The sequence below is a fragment of the Petaurus breviceps genome, unplaced genomic scaffold (assembly GCF_028583685.1).
Source record: "Petaurus breviceps papuanus isolate PSGF00001 unplaced genomic scaffold, PetGlider_PUasm1.0 187, whole genome shotgun sequence".
NCBI lineage: Eukaryota > Metazoa > Chordata > Mammalia > Diprotodontia > Petauridae > Petaurus > Petaurus breviceps.
In genome coordinates, this window is record NW_027185799.1 from 20,327,549 (window position 1) to 20,348,100 (window position 20,552).

At 34.5% G+C, this 20,552-nt stretch overlaps 1 pseudogene; it reads right to left on the reverse strand.

Annotated features, from left to right (window-relative positions):
- Positions 1 to 4,793: 4,793 nt before the first annotated feature.
- On the reverse strand, positions 4,794 to 5,278 carry LOC138163123 (ubiquitin-conjugating enzyme E2 C pseudogene; annotated as a pseudogene).
- Positions 5,279 to 20,552: the final 15,274 nt, after the last annotated feature.

Here is a 20,552-nt window from a genome sequence, read left to right on the forward strand (position 1 = left end):
TCTTTCATTAAATTTCCTTATTTTGTCCAGAAGTATTATATTCTTTTCTTTCTGTATAGGTTATTATTTGTTGTAATCTATAAAACCAAGCAGAATAGCTTTCCAGAGGACTGCTCCTGTGAAGAGCTTTAAAGGTTTTGATTACACAGTATAGTGTACTCTCTAGCAATTCAGTAAGAAACTAAGTCAAAACATTCACGGAAATTAAAATACAGCATTTACAATGTTATAACTTAACAACTTATCACTAAAGTGGACACAGAGTTTTCACCAAAGTTGTCATATAGTTTTAAGAAAAAAAGATAATATTCATTTAGTAACAGAATCATTCTTAATGAAGCAAGCCACCTTAATTGACATAAAGTACAGAGATCAAAAGTTTTCCACCCCTCGGTCACAATTGGTCACACTGTCTTAATCTCTTCAATCAAAAACTCTTCTTTCTTCTTAATTGGAGATTAGTTTCCAATCACTCTTAATTAGTAAGCCCATAACTCAATCATCTAAATGTAAAGGTCAAAGTTCTCCATCCCTAGTAAATAATGATCTTCTCAGTTTGCATTAAATACCCAAGGAGAGGTCCTTTCATCTTAACTCAAGTCTGGCTCTCAGCTTCCATGGTTCCCCTTACATGGTCCCAGCTCCTTCCAGCTCCTTGTTGTCCAACTCCTTTTCCAGTTCCTGTACCATACTGAAGCTCAGAGTGTCTAGTTCACCTCAAGTCCTTCACAGTTCCTGTTCTTGGGAAGACAAGGCTTAACAAAGTCACAATAACATTCATAAGCATTGCCAGCATCCTCATCAATTTACTTTCTTTTTGAGAAATCAACATAGACCTAACAACAAGGTCTGAGGAATCAACACAAATCATCAATATAGTCTCTGGAGCTCTAAGATTGTCAGCAAGACCCTCCTTCGGGATTTTTGTAAGCATACAACAAGGACATTCCCTTTCAGGCTTTTGAACCAGCAGCAAAGTCTATATATATATATGTCTGTGTATGTGTGTATATGTATATATATATATATGTGTGTGTGTGTGTATATATGTGTGTATATATATATATATACATACATACACACACAATACTATAAATATTTTGCTTATGTATACTTGGGCTTTTGTTTATACCTCCTCCCTGTCTGTCCCCTTCCTGTTATGCCAGTAAGTTCATCCTGCTGTTCCATTCACAAGTTCTGGTTCTTAATACTTAACACAATCATGAACTTGGAACTAAGTGCTAAGTCCCTGTTTGCTTGCCAATACAAGGGGATCTTCAAATTTCATTGCTATTACAAAATTCCAGCTCCTTTGCCTTCTGGAATATCATATACCAACACTTCCATTCCTTTAACATGGAAGCCACTGAATATTGTGTGATTCTGACTGAATCCATAATATTTGATTTGTTTTTTCCTGTATGCTGATCGTATTTTCTCTTTTTTCTGGGAATTCTGGAATTTATCTATATTCTTGGGAGCTTTCATTTTGATATATCAGGGAGTGATGGGTAGATTCTTTCATTGTTGATTTTACCCACTGGATCTAAAATATTAGGACAGTTTTCCTTTACACTTTCTTGAAATATGATGTTTAGGTCCTTTCTTTGCTCATGACTTTCAGAAATTTCAATGATTCTTAAATTATCTTTTTTCTATTTTCCAGGTCAGTTGCTTTTCCAGTGAGATATTTCACATTTTCTTCTACTAATCTAATTCTTTAGACTTTGTCTTATTGTTTCTTGGATTCATTAGCTTTCACTTGCCAAATTCCAAATTGTTTAAGAATTATATTATTCAGGGAATATCTTTTGTACCTATTTCTCCTTTTGCATAAATCTGATTTTTAGGGAGTTCTTTTCTTCAGTAAAATTTTGTGCCTCTTTTACCATTAAAGCAATCCTGTTTTCAAGGTGTTATTTTTTGTGTTTCTTCTACTAAGGTATTAATTCTCGTTTCATAATTTGCTTGCATTATTTTTATTTCTTTCCCCAGTTTTTTTTAAGCAATCTGGGTTAAATAACTTGCTCAAACATACATGGCCAGTTATTTCTGGGTGTGGTGCTGAGTATCTGAGCCCAGATTTGATTGCCAGGTCATCCTGACACTGGAGCCAGTGCTTTTACTCGTTGAGCCACCTGGCCACCCCTTCTTTCCCCACTTTTTCCTCTAACACTCATCTTTTTCTTTAAATCTTCCAAGAATTTTTCTTGGCCTTGGGTTCATTTAGTTTCTTTGAGGCATTGTTTGTAGATTTTTTTTTACATTTTTGTCTTCTTATGAGTTTATGTATTGTTGCTTCCTGCCACAATAGTAGCTTCTTATAGTGAAGTTCTTTATTTTTGTTTGCTCAATTTTCCCACCTCTTCTTTGACTTTGATGTTTTTATTACAGTTGGACTCCACTTACATGGGATTGGGGAGGTAATGTCCCAAGCATAATACTTGTGTTGTGCTGATATTTTCATAGCTAGGTCTCAGGGTGTGTAATTTTAGATGCTTCCATGATGATGTTATCATGGGAGAGATATGGTCACTGATCTCATGGTTTGAACTCTGTCCTGTAATCTGGAAAGGTCCCAGATGTCCTACAAATGCAAATGCCAGCACTTCTGTTTGCCTTGGAACTGAGAACAGAACGTTCTTGTGGATGATTTCACCCTCAAACTGAGACCCTGAATTGCACTGGGGTAGAGGACTCTATTGCATAGAGTTTCCAATCAGACCCAGGAGCGACCAGTGGCAGAAAAAGGTCTCCTACAATTTCTTTCTAAACCATTGTTAGATTCCATTACCTTCTCTGGGCTGAGAGCTCCAGAAGCTGTTGATGCTGCTGCTGTTGCCACTGTTTCTGTCAATGTGGGTTCTCCATACAGGCCTCCACCCCAGTGTCAAAGATAGCTCCTGCCAAACTCCTAAATTTTCTTAGGCCAGAAAATCATCTCCCCCTGATCTTTTGTGGGATATGCCACTCCAAAGTTTTATTTGATGCGTTATTTTAAAGTAGAAAGAGTTAAACTAAGTTGCTGACTCTAATACTCTATCTTGGCTACACCCCAGGTGTATATATTTTAAAATAAAAGTCTTATTAAAAATGAAATATATCAATAATATTTAATGTGTTAGTAAGATGCAACTAATGTTCTAGAAAAAAAAAACCTCTGATTTTAAGTTAACCAGGTTCAATCTTGTATCTTTTCAAAAATCCTTGTTTTTGGTATACTTTTGCTTCTATACAAGATTTTCCTATGGAATATCTAATTTTGACTCTTTCCTGATTGAATATGGAAGAGATAAAGGAACTATAAATCCTAGTCCATCACTCATGCAAAAGATACATTAAACATAAGACAAATTTTATTAAATGTAAGGAAGAAAAAGAAACAACAAATAATTAGGCCAAGGATTCACATTCAAGTCCATAAAGAGATATGACCACTCTCCACCTTTTCCAGTAATCCTCTTCCTTCCCAGGCACCTATGTAGACTCCCAGACATGTAGTACTATAACACATTCCTGGAATACATTAAATGTTTGATAAAATTTTATTAATTAATTGATAGATGGAGTATCAATTAGTTGAAGTTTAAACCTTTAGGGTTGTAGAGAACCAACAAATGTCCTTCTTCTGGTGAGCCTCATTTTCCCCAGGAACCTGTTTAGTTCTCTAGACTTACAGTATAACCCTGTAGTTGAGCTCTCCTCATCACTTTCCCCTGGGATAAACCCCCTTAAAGTTATTAAATTCTCTACACTTCTCCTCTTAATTTGCACAGTGCATAGTACCATGTGATGGCAATGTTCCTATTCATTATTCCATATTTTGGATCTGTCAGTTGCTACACTTTAATTTTGCCTTCTATTTTGTCTACGGACTTCTTTACTCTCCCACTCACTTTCTTCTATGTAAAGCTCTAATCTTTGCCCAATTTCTTCTTGGTATTCCCACCCTCTTTCCATCTGCTGCCATCTCTTCAAGTCACATGGTACCTTCCTCTACTGTAATCAAATGGTTCCCTGATTTTCACAGTTCTATGGAAGAGTATGGGGCTACAGAAGCTACTTCATGGAACCAGCTTTTCTCAGGTTATCTCATCTCTCACCCTATCTATATACCTTTTGTTCTCCAATATCCCTTTAAAGAAGCAAAGTGAAATCCTATTTACCAAGGAGGCATTTAAAATATCAGAACAAGGACCTCTTCTGATCTAACCTTGCTAACAAAGATTTAAGTTTTTCAAGGACATCTTCCGAGAAGACTTTGCTACCGTTTAAATGGAAATCTATACTTAACATATATGTACTTAGGTATATTACAATATTATAGTGATAATTACCAATATTTAGATAGTATTTTAAAATTTATAAAATGATTTACTTTCATGGAAGATTCTCAGAGCAACTCTTAATTAGGTACTATTATTATTCTCATTGTACAAATGAGGAAACTAAAGCCAACTTCATTTAAATGACTTGTCCAGGGTAGCATAGCTAATAAGTTTCTGGGAAAGGATTAAAACTTCAGTATTCTTGATTCTAAGTCCAACATCACTCAGCTAGTATAACTACCTCCAGAAATATCCAAGTGCTTTTATTTCTTTTTTTTAAACAAAATTTTATTTATTTATATATTAATGTTGAGGGCTGGATTAAAGCTTAAGAAAAAAAAAGAAGGAAAACAGTCTATGATACAGAATCCTTTACAGAAGACAGATTATAAGGAAGGGGAAAAGATAGACAAAAACACATACACATATACACAAGATGAAGGAAAGTAGTATGGGCAGCCAGGGTCAGGGATCTTGGCTAGTCACCTGCTTCATGCAGGTTTCCAGCAGGTATTTTTTAAAGGCTGTGGGATTTGTCCAAAATTCAGCAGCATGTGTGTTCAATGGGCTATCAATTTTGGGTCCTCCCAGCAGGCTCTGGAAAGATAGCAGGATGGTCCTGACATCATAAAGAGCTGACCCCTTGTCCTTGAGGATGTCCAAACAGATATTCCCTTGGGTGTCCATATTAGGATGGTAACAAAGTGTGACAAATTTCACAGTGGGAGCATTATAGGGGTAGTTGCTGGGGAATTCCAGGAACAGCTTGTACGTTAGATCTTCATATACTTTCCCAGCTTCCCCATGGATGGTTCCTACCCACTTCAAGAGATTGTCTGACCCTGGGAAGGCAGAAATTCCTTTGTCTCCAGACATCATTAGGGTCATCAGTTCCTACTGTAACCTCATGCCAATGGACCCGCAGGCCGAGGCTGCCCCAGGCTCGGCCCCCTTACAAGAGGCAGCAGTGGTGCTAGAATGGGCTGGGCTGTGATTCTCCGAGGCCATAGGGGACCAGAGATAAAGGAAGGGCCCAATGCTTTTATTTTTGAAGTATACATTAGTCTATTGTGACCATGCATTTGCAATGTGGTGTTTGTAAAGATTCACTTTCACATTCTTTCAGCCTAGTGCTAACATCAATTTTTTGTAACCACACCAAGCAGTAAAGTTGTGAAAGAGAGGTATGTATAAGTTATAGACCCTGGATAGCAGAGAAATGAAACTCAGAACAATTCTATCTTTGCCCTCTATAACAGCAAGCATTCTAGTATACATAGGATGGCTGCTAGCACAGATTCTTTTATCTGCTTTTCTAAAGGAAAGCAACCCATCAAGGGTTAACCATCTTACTTTCATCAAACATACATATATAATTTACTTAGCTCAGCAGAAAAAATCAGCACCCTGAACTTCAGAAAATACAAACACAAGTTACAAGTAGACAAAAATTACAGAGAAAATAACAAAATTAAACAGATCGTTGTAATGTAATGCCAAGGAAAGGCAACTTCTCAAGGTTCAAAATACCAGCATAGATGCTCTCCATTTTATTCAGTGACAAATTAAGAAGAGAGAAGATCAAAATATGACATCATTCAAAATACAGCATTTACTAAGTGTGATTAAATAATCTCCAAGTACTACCCCACCCCAGGACCTTACATTCATTCAATCAGTTACAAAGTCCCTGTTCTAAATACTACTCCACCCCTAGGCTATACCTTCATTTAGTCCATCACAAAGCCCCTCTTCTCAAATGGAGATTAGTTTCCAATTATAAGTAAAGTACATTCATTTGTCCAATCATAGAACACAAAAAGGTCGAAAGTTCTCCACCCTGGATCACAATTGAATCTACCCCAGAGTTACAACAAGTTTAAGCACAGCACTTAATACCCAAATGGAGGTCTTTTCTTCATCTTGACACAAGGCAAGTTCTCAGAAATCTTTGTTCCTGGGGACACAAAGCTTAGCAAGGCCACAAGATACATGGCCAGTCTCTTCATTAATTCATCCTCTGTCTGCAGAACAGTCCTAGGACCCCTGAAAACATTAGCAAAACCCTTTCCCAGGATTTCTGTAAACCTACAACAAGAAAATCCTTCTTCAGGGCTTCTGAACCAACAGAAAGGTTCCCAGACTCCTGCAACAACAGCACTGTCCTTCACCGGTAGACAGTATTCACTCTCTGTCTGCAGGACAGTCTCAGTAGCTCTGAACCAACAGAAAGGTTCCCAGACCCCTGCAACAACAGCACTGTCCTTCACCAGTGGACAATATTCACTCTCTGTCTGCAGAACAGTCTCAGGAGCTCCTAACCAACAGCCAGGTTCCAGGACTTCTTCAACAACAGGACTGTCTTTCACCAGTGGACAAATCTAGCAAAACAACATCAAAACAGACAAAGTACCAGTAAAACAGCCATGTCTCCTCAGTCCTTGGCAGCTCCAGGGGCAGGTCTCAAAAGTCCAGGGCAATTCAAAGTGGCCCTCAGCAATCCTCTCAGTCTCTCTCTGCCCCCACGAGGGTACTGTTTCCAAAAAGTTCTTCTACCTCTCTCTTGTGTCTCTCCAAATCTAAGTCACCAGCTCCTCCCAGTTCAGCACTTTCTTTTCACATCAACAAGTCCATCCCACAGGTGGGATTAACAAACTCTGGATTTTAACACAATCAAACCAAAAACCAAGCCAATACAGGGGAATCTTTCAATGCCCTTACTATTACAATCATCAGACAGGGCTTCCAGCTGTCTGACCATTACCTACATACATAGTTACCAGAGAGAGAAGCACCAACATCTAGATTTTCAAAGTTGGGGGACTCCATGGCTGCCCAGAGTCTTAAATGGACAAATCACACAACTCTTCCCATAAGTGAGCCCCAAAACAAAACCTCACCTTAGAGTTTATATATCCTTCTTCAGGGTTGGAGGACATCACAATCTTTATGACCTGTTGCCTAATTACAAAATAACAAAAGGTATTGGACTTCCTGAAAAACAAGCCTCACCTAAGCAAACTTCTCTTGTTGGGGTCCAAGTGAGTCCTGTTAGGTGGCAGAGATCTTCAAATTCTCTTACAATTATATCCTCTAAATACCATCACTGTAGGGTGAAGGAAACAAGACAGAACTAATGCCAATTCTAATTGTGGGGCCAAATAAGGTGGGAGACATGTGGTGGAATATGTATCCAAATTACGCTGTTCTAAATTTCACATTCTGGGACAAAGTTCAAATAGCAATTGCTTAGTTATGGTTCTAAATCTGATTCTTTTAATTTTTTTAATTTTACTTTATGTTCATTTATAACATCATAGTTCACAAAGTTTTCTCAGATTATTTTAGATGTAAAATTCCCATTTTACAAATGAGGAAATGGTGAGTTAGAAATTCTCTCACCCATCATCCTTCAGGTAGTAAATTTCAGAGCTGGGACTTGAATCCAGATATTTAGTTCTAAGTATTAAGCTATTTCTATTATGCCACACTGTTCCCATAATTAGATTGGGATTAGTAGTGGAGCTATGATTTCATTAATATAAGTAGCTCCTGATGAGAAACTTTCTCAGCACCTTTTCTGCCATTTATAATCTGAGACAGTTGCCCAGAGCATTGAGAGGTTAAAAACTTTGCCAAAGGAGATATAGACAATGTTTCATAGGCAGGTCCCTTTCATAATATATGTAATATCTAGTGAATATTTTGTTAATATTATCTGATACTCATTTCATAACAGTATCCTGGCTGCAACTTATGCTTTTAGAGAACTGTGTTGTGCAACAAGAGTTGATTGACATAACTGAGGTCACACAGCTAGTATGTATCTGAGGCTGGTTCTCTATTTGATACACATTGCTGCCTCTCTTTCTTTTAGAAGATAGAAAACAAGTTACCTATTATTGCTCCTTTGCTCTCTATATTCTGCATTCAAATTTTTATTGTTACCTGGTTATCCAAGAAATTACTTCTCAAAACCTAAAACTTTGTTCTTTTGCTTGTGATCTGTCTTTCACTATACTGTTTGAATTTATGCTATGAGAAGCCCCATCCCCTTCCTGAAGTGAGCTCTCCAAATGGAACATATTTGTTTTTTTTTAAATTCACCATATTGATGACCATAGTAAAAAAAAAAAAAGAAATTATATTTAGTGGTACCAGGAGATATCAAAGACACTCCAGTTAGCTCACTAATCTTTCATAATCCCAAATGTCAAACCCTTCGACAATGATTAAAAAGATTAATAGAGAAGAAGGTTAGGAGCCAAGATTTCCTTTTATAAGGATAGATATCACATATTAATCTAAATAATGGCAATTATAGTCCCTTGTAAATTTCTTCTACTATATAAGGATAATCTTTTAACACATTAGGTAGAATGATGAACAAAAGAATGACTGGAAATTCTAGCTGAACAAAAAACAATACATATTTTCCAGAGAGAATTTTTTTTTACTATTAAAAGTATTAAAGAGTAAAAGTTATGTTTAATGCATATATTGTTTCATAAATTATGCAAAGGATTAAATAATATGGAAAGGCAACTAATAGACTCAATATAAAATCTAGATTAGTTTCTCTAATCTTAAAAACTCATTTTAAAAATTAAAAAATAATTTTAACTCAAGAAAAAGTTTTTTTTTCTTGTTTTCTATTTTTGTTTTAGTTTGTTCAAAGATGAATAGAAAAGTGCTACATTTTGAAATATAACCTCTGGATTTCAAAATTCATACGAGGCTCAAAGCAGGAAGGCAGCTGGACAGAATGATAATGGTGCTCCAAGTCAGAGGAGGTTTAATAGAATTACAAAAAGATCCACTTCTGAAAAGAGTTGGTGAAATGGTCTAATACCTACCTAGAGTAAATAGTCTCCTGGGATGCAAGCAATGCTAGGAGTTCAGGTGAAAAGAGTGAACATAGTGAGATTTTTCTTTTTAAATTCCAACTGTGTAATTTACTACTAGAATCAATTAAAGTAAATTAAAATAAATTAAAGCATAATAACCCTTGGATGTTTATTAAGCAATAAAATAAAGAGAAAATCTTAGCCTTGGTGATGTGTAATTGATGTTCCCTTCCCTATTATGCAAGCATGCCAAGAAAGCATAGGGTTCTAGGAGGGATTTACTAGTGTTTAAAAATAGACATCAATTTTAAGTTATTAGCTGTACTGCAAATCCATCTAGATAATTCTCATTTGCTAAATTTTAAAACAAAAGTTTTTTTTAAAGGTCATCATGACATGTCTTGCTTGTTTTTTTCTTTATAATTGGTTCTATATTTATTTATAAAGAATTGCTATTTACAAAATTGTTTGGTGCTATTTCAGGGCAAAAATAAAACAAAACCAGAAATAATAACAACTCATAAGCACAAACATCATAAGCACCATTGAAATGAATATAGCAGATTAATTCTGAAAATATATTGAAGATGCTAAAGCAGGGAGGTTATGTATAGCTAAGGGAAATCTTTTTTTCATATAGATGATTAAAGATGAAATGAGGATAATATCCTATTATCTATTTTTTTCTGTGAGTAATTTTGCAAAGTTTCCTTAACAAAAGAAAGGGTTATTTTAATATATATCTTTGGCTATTACAATCTCCAAATATAGATGTTATTTTGCTTGTGAGACAGCTCAAATCATCATAAAGACATTCCATAAATCCCAGTTTAAAGATTCTTGGCCACATCATAAACCAAAGTGGATATTTAAAATAATCTGTTAAAAAGACACTTTTGGTTACATTATATAAAAATGTTTTATTCATGTAAGTTGAGCAATGAACAAGATGAAAGTGACATTTTAAGCCATGGAGGGGGAGTTAAGTGAGAATCAAATTTAGAAATGTCTAAATAGGTACCTGATATTCTTACACATTTCACGTATTGAAATAATTCTTTAATTTCTTCTCAGCAGACATATTTCTTTTGATGTATAGACCTATAATCTAAAGACTATTGCTTCAAAGCATTGGTGTTTTGTCCATTATCTTTTATAGTATATTGAGACAAAGTTTAAGAATAATTTCAAACATCTATATGGCCATCTGTTTAAACTGAGAAATAAGTTATTTGGAAACAAAAGAGAAAATGAACTGGCATGTATATTTGGTAGTTATTTGAATATATGCATATATGTATACAGGCATAAACACATATATATATATAGAGAGAGAGAGAGTTCATCTGTATCTGTACACATGTATACACACATACATGCTGAATTTATGAATCATGGTACTGCAAAAAATCTTAAAACACTGGACATTTCTTATTTATTCTGATTTGTAGTTCACAAGTTTTTTTCTTTAGCAGTCTTAAAATGTAATGCAATGAAGAAATAGCTAACTTCATATTTGGGATAATACTACTAAATGACTTATCAGAAGATATTTCTTCTTCAGTGTGCTTATAGAGACCAAACATAAATCTAGTATTTGTAATCAAATAGTGTTTTCACATAGTAATTTTGCTTTAGGTTATCGAAGAAAAAATTTTATTTTCTTAAATTCTTAAAATTGTCTGTGGAAATTCAGGCATCTAGGTGAGATTGACTGATACAGAAGCCAATAAACCCTATAGCATATAATGAATTTTATTTTGAAATTCTTTATAATTTTAATTCCTTTGAAAGGAGAAAATAGTTCATAATACTGTATTGGCTTAAAAATGATACTCTATATTCCATTCAGTGCTTTAATGATTCCACTGTAACTTTTGTTCATAATTTCTTACTTAAATTGATACACCTTCCTTTTTCCTCAATCAATAAATATTCCATATATATGTGAATATGTGTATATACATATGTGCCTATAATGAACTTATATGATATATATGTGTATTTATAAACATCCCTTTTTCAGAATTTATTTATTTATTTTTAGTTTTCAACATTCATTTCCACAAGATTTTGAGTTTCAAAATTTCTCTTCATCACTCCCCTAACCCCCATCCCATACTGATTATTCCTTGCCCCAGTCTGTCCCCTCATGTATCCTCTCCATCCCTCTCCTTACTCCCTTTCCCATTACTTTCTTGTTGGGCAAGATGGATTTCTATACATTGCCTATGTATCTTATTTTTCAGTTGCATGTAACAAGAAATATATCAATTTTTTTAACATTTGTTTTTTTTAAATTTTGAATTCTAGATTCTCTTCCTTCTTCCCTCCTCACATAAAGGTTACACATGAATAGTTATACAAAACATTTCCATAGTAGTCATGTTGTGAAAGATTAACTATATTTCCTTCCATCCTATCCCACCCCCCATTTGTTCTATTTTCTTCTTTGACGCTTTCCCTTCTCAAAAGGATTTGCTTCTGACTACCCCTTCCCTCAGTCTGCCTTCCCTTCTATCATCCCCTGCTCTTATCCTCTTCTCCCCCCCTTTCCTGTAGGGTAAGATGCCCAATTGAGTGTGTATTAAACATTTATTTTAATGCATATACATGGACATACAAAAAGTAAATAAAGAATCAAAACTGAATAAAAATTTACTTTTGTCCTGAGAGTGACATGTTAAATCCTTAGTCTTATTTCTCCTCTCCTCTACATTTTTATATTCTCTAGCTAGATATTAGTCATCCACAAGGTTACTAAAAGCAACAACATTAGATGTAACATAGTTATATTAGAGATAGAGAGGATATGATAATAGAAATAGTATTGGACCTAGAATCAGAAGGTTTGAGTTTGTATTCTGGCTTTGACATTTATTAGCTATATGATGCATGAATGACATTTTTGAACTTCTGGCAAGTGACAAGTTAGGAAAATGTAGTTTAAATTCCTTTTATTGTTAGTTACTTCATAACTAATTTGAGAGGAAAATACAAACAGTAGAAAGTAGTGTAAATGTATTAGGGAAAAGATATCTAGCCCTGTAACTTAGGTAATGATACAAAGAATGGTCTATTTTGTTTTTGAAATCTGCCTCATTCGTAGACTTTTCTCATTTTTTTCAAAGGTATATATGATACTTCAGACTAAAACTTTAGAAAAGTAGGAAATAAGTGAATACAATTAGGGTAGAATGAAGAGAGGGCATACTTCCGGTGGAGGAAAAGGGAGTATATTTGGGAAGAATCCTGAGAAAAAAATATGGCACAAACTATTGCCACAGTCATGACCATATCCTGTCCCTATAAATTTCCAACCAGAAGAGCCCATATTCACACAAAGGGAAAAGTGGAAGAAAGCAACTGAGAGAGTAAGGGCACCCTCCAGGATATAGCATTTCTGCCGTGGCTTCTCTAATATGGAGAAGATGATATATCTCATCATAAATGCATGATCTCATTGTTCTGGTTACTTCCTGTAACAATGAAGACTCATAGTCATCATTGTTCTTGATCCTGTGAACTTTTGTCCATATCCAACCATAAATTCTTCAAAGGAGGTATGTCCAATGTTCTGGATATGTTTTTCTCTATCTTTAACATCCCATGGGAAGTAGTTCAGTAACTGGGCTGCCCACCTCTTTTTAGTTCTTTTCATTACCTACATGACTTCTTTCATGCAAGCCATATTTTAAAATATGAGATAGTCCTCTTCTGCTCACCATACATCTCCCCAATGAACTTCAGGCTTCCTATAATTTTGATTCTTCAGAGACTGTGGTATCTGTAGCTATATATTATCACAAAAAAAAGTGTACCAGTGATAGAGAGGTAGATTTTTAAATCAAGGAGTACCTTGCTATACTGAAAGTACTATGAAAAGTTCCTAAAACAATACAATTTTCAATTTTATTTCTTTTGTAATTATATGAATAGCTTATTGACCATCTGGCATCTCAGTCCATTTGTTGATAGATCAGCTGAAAAGGATTATCTATTCAACAGTTCTTCATAATCTGAAAATAGACGCTCTTCATCTAATTGATTTGTCCAGTATTTATTTTCAATTTTTTTAATTAAGGAAAAAAATGTATTTTCTCTGTGCCACCTATTGATCCCATTGAAGAACAAAAGAAAAAAGATAACTGCTAAAACAAATATACCTAATCAAATAAGACAAATTCCCCCATTGGCCATGTCTAAATACATGTCTCACTCTAGATGCTGAATTCATCCTTTTTGTCACATGATGGGTACACTTTTCGTCATCTGTACCCTCAAACTACAATTGGTCTCTACAGTGTTCCAAGTTCATAAGTTTTTAAGATTTTTGTCTTTACTATCTAGTTGTTATTTTATAAATTGTTCCCCTGGTTCTATTCACTTCATTCTGCATTGGTTCTTATATACCTTCACAGGATTCTCTGAAACTGCTCCTTTTGTCATTTTCATAGCACAATAGTATTCAATCACTTTCATATTGTATAATCGCTTTATTCATTCCCTAGTTTATGAGGATTTCAATTTTTGTGTAATTGCCACTATATTAAGAATAAAGATTCTGTAAATATTTATGTGCATATGAATCATGTTTCTCTTTCTTTATATCTTTGTGCTATGTGCTCAATAGTGGCAACATTGGGCAAAATGATATTGAAGGCTTAATGACTTTAGGGGCATAGTTCCTAATAGGTGGATAATTTCACAGATCCACAGTGACTAAATGTGCCTGTTTTCTGACAGCTTCTCCAACATTTATTTTTCTTTTTGTTAATTTTTCCTATTTGATAGTGTGAGAAAGAACTTCAGAGCTGCTTTCATTTTAATTTCTCTATTCATAATTTGTATCTTTTAAAATATATAATTATTGGGATGGCTAGGTAGAGCAGTGAATAGAGCACCAGCTCTGGAGTCAGGAGGACCTGAGTTCTAATCTGGCCTCAGACACTTGACACACTTACTAGCTATGCGATTTTGGGCAAGTCACAACCCCAATTGCCCTCCAAACATATATATAAAATCATTAATAACTTGTTTTCTTTCCCTTGAGAATATTTACTTTATTAATAACATTTTCTAAATATATAAATTAATTCTCAGGTTGTTTCATTTGTATTGAACTGGATAAGTAAATTAATTTAGGTAATATTTCCATTTTTACTACATTAGTTCTGGTTACTCCTTATCAATTAATTTCTTCAAATTAGGACTATTTTTATTTTCATAAAAAGTGCTTTGTACTTCTATACATATAACATTTGTCAGACTGAGTCCCAAGGATTCTTACATTATGCAGTTACTTCAAATTGAATTTATTTTTCTCTTCTTGCTAGGTTTTTTTTTTGTTAATATAAAGAAATACCAGCTTTGTTTTAAACATTATTTACCCTATGTTATTGTGAAGACCTTTAATTTATACATATTATATAAAATACTGGCTTGTGGATTAACATAGATAATCCTCAATAGAATTAGAAAAGATAAATTTATTCATTTTTAAAAGTATGTTAATATTTTATAACATTTAAATTTTTCCCTTTTAGTTATTTGATTATGTGATTTTTATCATTGTTAGTGTGATCTCTTATATTGTTTTTCTCCAAATATTATTTAAACCCAGTTGTTTTAGTATAAATTCAACATATTAATAGTTGACAATATTTTTACATGTTTCTCTAGTATCTTTGCTATTATTTTATTTAAAATGTTAAATCATTATTTACAAATGTTAAGCTAAACATTCCTTTCTCTGATTAGTCTGTCCCTTTTTGAAAATTGAGGGTATAATTATATCATAGGAAGTATTTATTAGGACTTCTTATTTTGCTAATTTCCCAAGAGTTTCCAAATTTTTTGATTGAATGGCTTTTTAATGTTTTAAATAATTCTTTTTTGTATCGATCTAGATTTAGATTTTTACCACTTTGGGAGACTAGTTATAACTTGTTCATTTTCCCCCCTCATATTACTTTATGTAAACCCCACATTTCTTATGCTGTTCAGCATTATTTTTATTTGCAAACATTCATCCATTTCATTAAAATTTTCAGATTTATTGGCACATAATTGTGCAAAATTGTTTCAAACAATTTCCCTTATTTCTTTTTAATTTCTTATGGATTCTCCTTTTGCATTTTTGATACTAGTAGATTTATTTCCTTCTGTATCTACTTAGTTTATGGATAAATTATTTTGGTTGCAAGTCTGTATCTTTAGCCTTTTGGATGGTCACATCACAAGCTCTCTGCTCAACGAAGACTTTAGCTACTAAATCTTGCATAACACCATAACTTGGCACTTGAACTATTTTTGGCTGCTTGCAGTGTTTTTCCTTTACAAAAGATATACTACATATTATATATAGTTTTAGAGAATTATTTAAAGAATTAAAAGATTAAGTGATCTGCCTGAGATCACAGAGACAGTGAGGCAGGTAGCTGGCACAAGGGATAAAGTGCCAAGCCAGGATTCAGGAAGCTCTGAATTCAAATATAGCCTCATACACTACTTACTAGCTATGGGACCCTGGGCAAGTCACCTAACCATGTTTGCCTCAGTTTCCTCATCTCTAAAATGAGGTGGAGAAGGAAATGGCAAATCACTTCAATATCTTTTCCAAGAAAACCCTCAATGGTATCACAAAGAATCAGACACAACTGAAAAAATGACTGAATGCCACCACATAGGCAGTATGGTTCAGACCAGGAACTTTTTCCTGATTTGAGGCCAGCTCTCTATCTCAATCTATAACAATCCTTTGTCTTAGGAAATTTGTTATTAATATTGAATCAGGGCTTCACTTTTAAAATGATGAATATATTTGTGAGGCCTTCCAAGTGTATATGTATATATATATATATATATATATATATATATATATATATATATATACACACACATAGATGGTTTGTGTGTGCATATGTGTGTGTATATATATATATGCATATATAATGCATCCTCTTTCTAAAAATGTTTTACATGTATGTTCAATACTGTGGAAGCATTAAATCTACCACAATGCCAAATATAACCAGTTCCTTTGTTTTGCTATCATGTGTATGTTTTCTTCTTTTCTTGTTTTGTTTTGTTTTTTCTCTGTCTCACAAACTTAAATGGCCTAAACAACATTGGAAATGATAAGCAATTCACAGCTCCATTTGTAACAAAAATAAAAATATGTAAGTAAATTCAATTACTACATGTGAAATTATTCCCTGAATTAACTTTCAGATTTAATGAAACAAACATAAAAGTTTTCTGAGCAAATCAAGTTAGTGTCTACTACATGTTTCTGTCCTTAAACAGAAGGACTTGCAGCTATAATGTTGGCTTAAAACCGAACAAAAATTAGATATTCATTTTCTCTAAGTTTTGTGCTCCCACACTCCCTGAAGAAAATATTTTCCATGGCTTAAATTTTTATGTGAATGTAACCTTTCCATTCAGTAACAAGAATGACTTTTTAAAATAATATACAGAACACCCTAAGTTCAAAAGAAGCTAAACTTTTACTTAGCAATGCAGGGATAACAAAGAGAAGTGGAATGTGAGAGCCAAGAAAGACAGGCTGGAAGGTGGGAGGGTGAGAAGTGGGAAGGTGGGAAAGAGGGAAGGAAGGAATGAAGGAAGAGAGGAAGGAAGGAAGGAAGGAAGGAAGGAAGGAAGGAAGGAAGGAAGGAAGGAAGGAAGGAAGGGAGGAAGGAAGGAAGGAAGGAAGTGAGGAAGGAAGAAGGAAGGAAGGAAGGAAGGAAGGAAGGAAGGAAGGAAGGAAGGAAGGAAGGAAGGAAGGAAGGAAGGAAGGAAAAGATTGAGAGTAGGGCAGAAGTGGGGGAATTCTTTTACTAAGTATGTATCAGGCACTGTATTAATTGCTATACAAATACAATCTCATTTGAGACTCACAACTCCTCTGGGAGAATGGTGCTATCAATTCCACTTTACAGCTTAGAAAACTGAGGCAGATTGAATTTATATGACTTGCACAGGTTCACAAAGGTAGTATCTTAGGCCAAATTTGTATTCAGGTTTTCCTCACTCCATTTTCTTCATTGCATGAACTAGCTGAATTAATAGCCACAGTCTACCTTTCTAAGTTTACTTTGAGACTTTTCTTCCCATACTCTCCATTTGAATAAAAAAAAATCTACTTATTGCTCCCCAAAGATGAAATTCCTCCTTCCATCTCAGTGCTTTCATGCAAGAGCATGATCCCTCTTCTTTTCGCCTCATGCCTATAATGAACTCTCCTCATACCTGCTTCACAGAAGTGAGCTTCATTAAAAGCTTGCATTGGGTTCCACTTTAATGGAAATTCTTTTTTGATCCATCAACTCCTCACCAATCCATATTTAAGTGTTTTATCTTATATAATCTTAGAATTATATGAATGGATGGATGAAAAACTTTATTGGGGTACATTTTCTATTAGTAGAATGTTAGCTTCTTTAGTGTAGGAACTACTCTTTGTGTCAATCTATCTACCCCAGTCCTTACTAGAATGACTTATTTGCACATGGCAGTGAGTACCTTAGACATAAATATTTGCTGAACTGAATGCTGAGTCTGAAATGTGACTATTCACTTCAAATATGGGAACAAATAGTGTAAAAAATAACTATAAAGTTAATTTATTTGTTAAGGAGTCACAGAATAATAAATTATATTCTACAATGTAGGGCAAGATTTTTATGAATCCATTGATTTTAAGTCTTAATTATAGTCTCAAAAATCATCAAACCCAATAGTTTCTCAACGAAATTCTGCTAGTCTGGAATTATAAATTTTAGATTTGTTGAATATACTTAGCTATTAACTTTCCATAATTTTAATGCTTTAAAATTTATGAAAAAAAATATTTTAGATAGTTAAGATATCACTAAAAATAATGTACAACTTCCTATAATATAAAGAACACTACTTTTTTTTTTGGAGGGAGGAAGGTAGGGCAATAGGGGTTAAGTGAGTTGCCCAAAATCACATGTTTGGTGTTAAGTGTCTGAGGTAACATTTGAACTCAGGTCCTCTTACCTCTGGGGCTGGGGCTCTATTCTTTGCACCACCTAGCAGCCCCTGAAGCACTACTTTTTTTTTTCATAATCCAAGATTTTTTTATTGTTCTTTTTTTAGTCACTTATGCCATGAATTCATAGGGGATTGTTTCCAACAGCTCAGGTTCCTTGCCATTGGTTCTCACAAAGTGTGCTTCTCTGGGTGGAGCAGGCTGGTGCTCCAGTTGAACCCAAGTGCCTTTTTATTTGGCTTCCTTCTTCTGATCATCTTCCTTTGCCCACTTCAAGAAGCTATCTCTGCTCTTGGAATGCTTAATATGCTCAATACGCACATTAATTCTTTGGGCTAGAATTCTGTCCTTAACCTGTTTGTTTACAGCAATGCCGACAGCATGCGGAGTAATATTATAGACCCTTCCAGTCTTGCCATGTTAACATTTGTGGGGCATTCCTTGATGAACTGTGTCCATACCCTTGATATCTACAATATCACCTTGTATATTCGCATATATGTAGCTAAAGTGACAACATGTTTTCAAAAGGGCCTAGAAAACGTGTATCATGTCTCTCTCCTTTTTCCTTTTGTGTTCGTCATTTTGGCAACTCACTGGAATATGGTGGAGCTGGCAGAAAGCTGGAACACTACTTTTGTAATTGAAAGACCTTGGTTCAAGTCTAGTAAAGAATTTTTTTGTATATCTATAGGCAGTTCATTTAATGTCACTCCATCTTATGAGAGTAATAATATTTCCACTGCCTACCTCAGAGAATTGTAGTGAGGAAATCATGTTGTAAATCTTAAAGAACTATATCAATCATCCTTGCAATCATTAGTAATAGTTGCAGGGAATCATTATTCTTAGTATTGTTAAAGGTATTCTTATTCTTTATTCTTATTACAGAACTAGAAGAACTTTATTGCATTGGGAAGATTATTTATGGAGTATTTATGAAAAGACAGGTACAAGGGGGCAGCCAGGTAGCACAGTAAGAGCACCAGCCCCAGTGTCGGGATGACCTGGGGATCAAATCCAGGCTCAGACACCTAGCACCCACCCAGAAACACCTGGCTGTGTAACCTTGAGCAAGCTACTTAACCCCAATTGCTTAGGGGCATCCAGGTAGCTCAGCAAGTAAGAGCACTGGCTCCAGTATTGGGATGACCTGGATCAAATCTGGGCTCAGATACTCAGCACCACACCCAGAAATACCTGGCCATGTAACCTTGAGCAAGTTAATCAACCCCAATTGCTTAATAATAAAAAAAGACAGGTACACAAATTATACAAGATGGAAAAGCATTAAAAATGGCAACCTAAAAAATGGTAATCCAAACCTATTGGATTATCCATGCCAATTAGATTCACAACAGTTTTATCACATGTTTTATAAATGTCATTATTGTTACCAATGTTTTACCACCATTTTGCTCTGGCATCACTTTTGAAAGGGTATCTTAACATACAGTCATAGCAAAATGGATAAATAAATGCCATTTTAAAAGTTAGATGTTTTTATCAATACAGAATACTACTATTATTATTATAAACAAGTGTTTGAAGCTTGTATAATCGTTTAATATATATTATATTTGTAAACAAAACTGCTGGCAGAATTTTATTTAAAATGGATTGTCGCTAGGATTTCATCCATCCCATTTTATTTGTCCCCTTCTACATGAGTCATTTTCAGGTCCTCTCAACTGTTTGTGCCATCTTCAAACTACCTTTTATTTAACTATTTTTTGTTAATTCCCTTTGTTTTTATTTTGATTATCAAAGTCTTTAGCTACTTTGCAACAATTCCATTTATATGTTTTCTGATTATGATTCTCCTATTTTTGCTTAATCATTAAGCATATATTAACTGGCTCCTTTGTGCCAGACACTGTGCTAGGCACTGAGGACTCAAGTATAATGTGATAAAGTATACCTGTTCTCCTGTTGTAAAGGAGCTTACATTCAAATTCTAATGGGGGAGTGAAAAAGGGGAATACACACACATGCATACGCATATACACATAAACATATATGTGTTGTATATGTATGTGGGTGGGTATATATATACCCATGTATGTATGTTTATAGGGCAACTATGTGGGCCTAGAGTCAGGAAGACTCATCTTCCTGAGTTTGAATCTGGCCTCAGACACTTACTAGCTGTGTGATCCGGGGTAAGACATTTAATCCTGTTTGCCTCAGTTTCCTCATCTGTAAAATGGACTAGAGAAGGAAATGACACACCATTACAGTTTCTTTACCAATAAAATCCTAAATGGGGTCACAAAGAGTCAACCACAACTGAAATGACTGAACAAGAAGAAGAAAATGTATATGTCTCTGTGTATATGTATAGGTATACATATA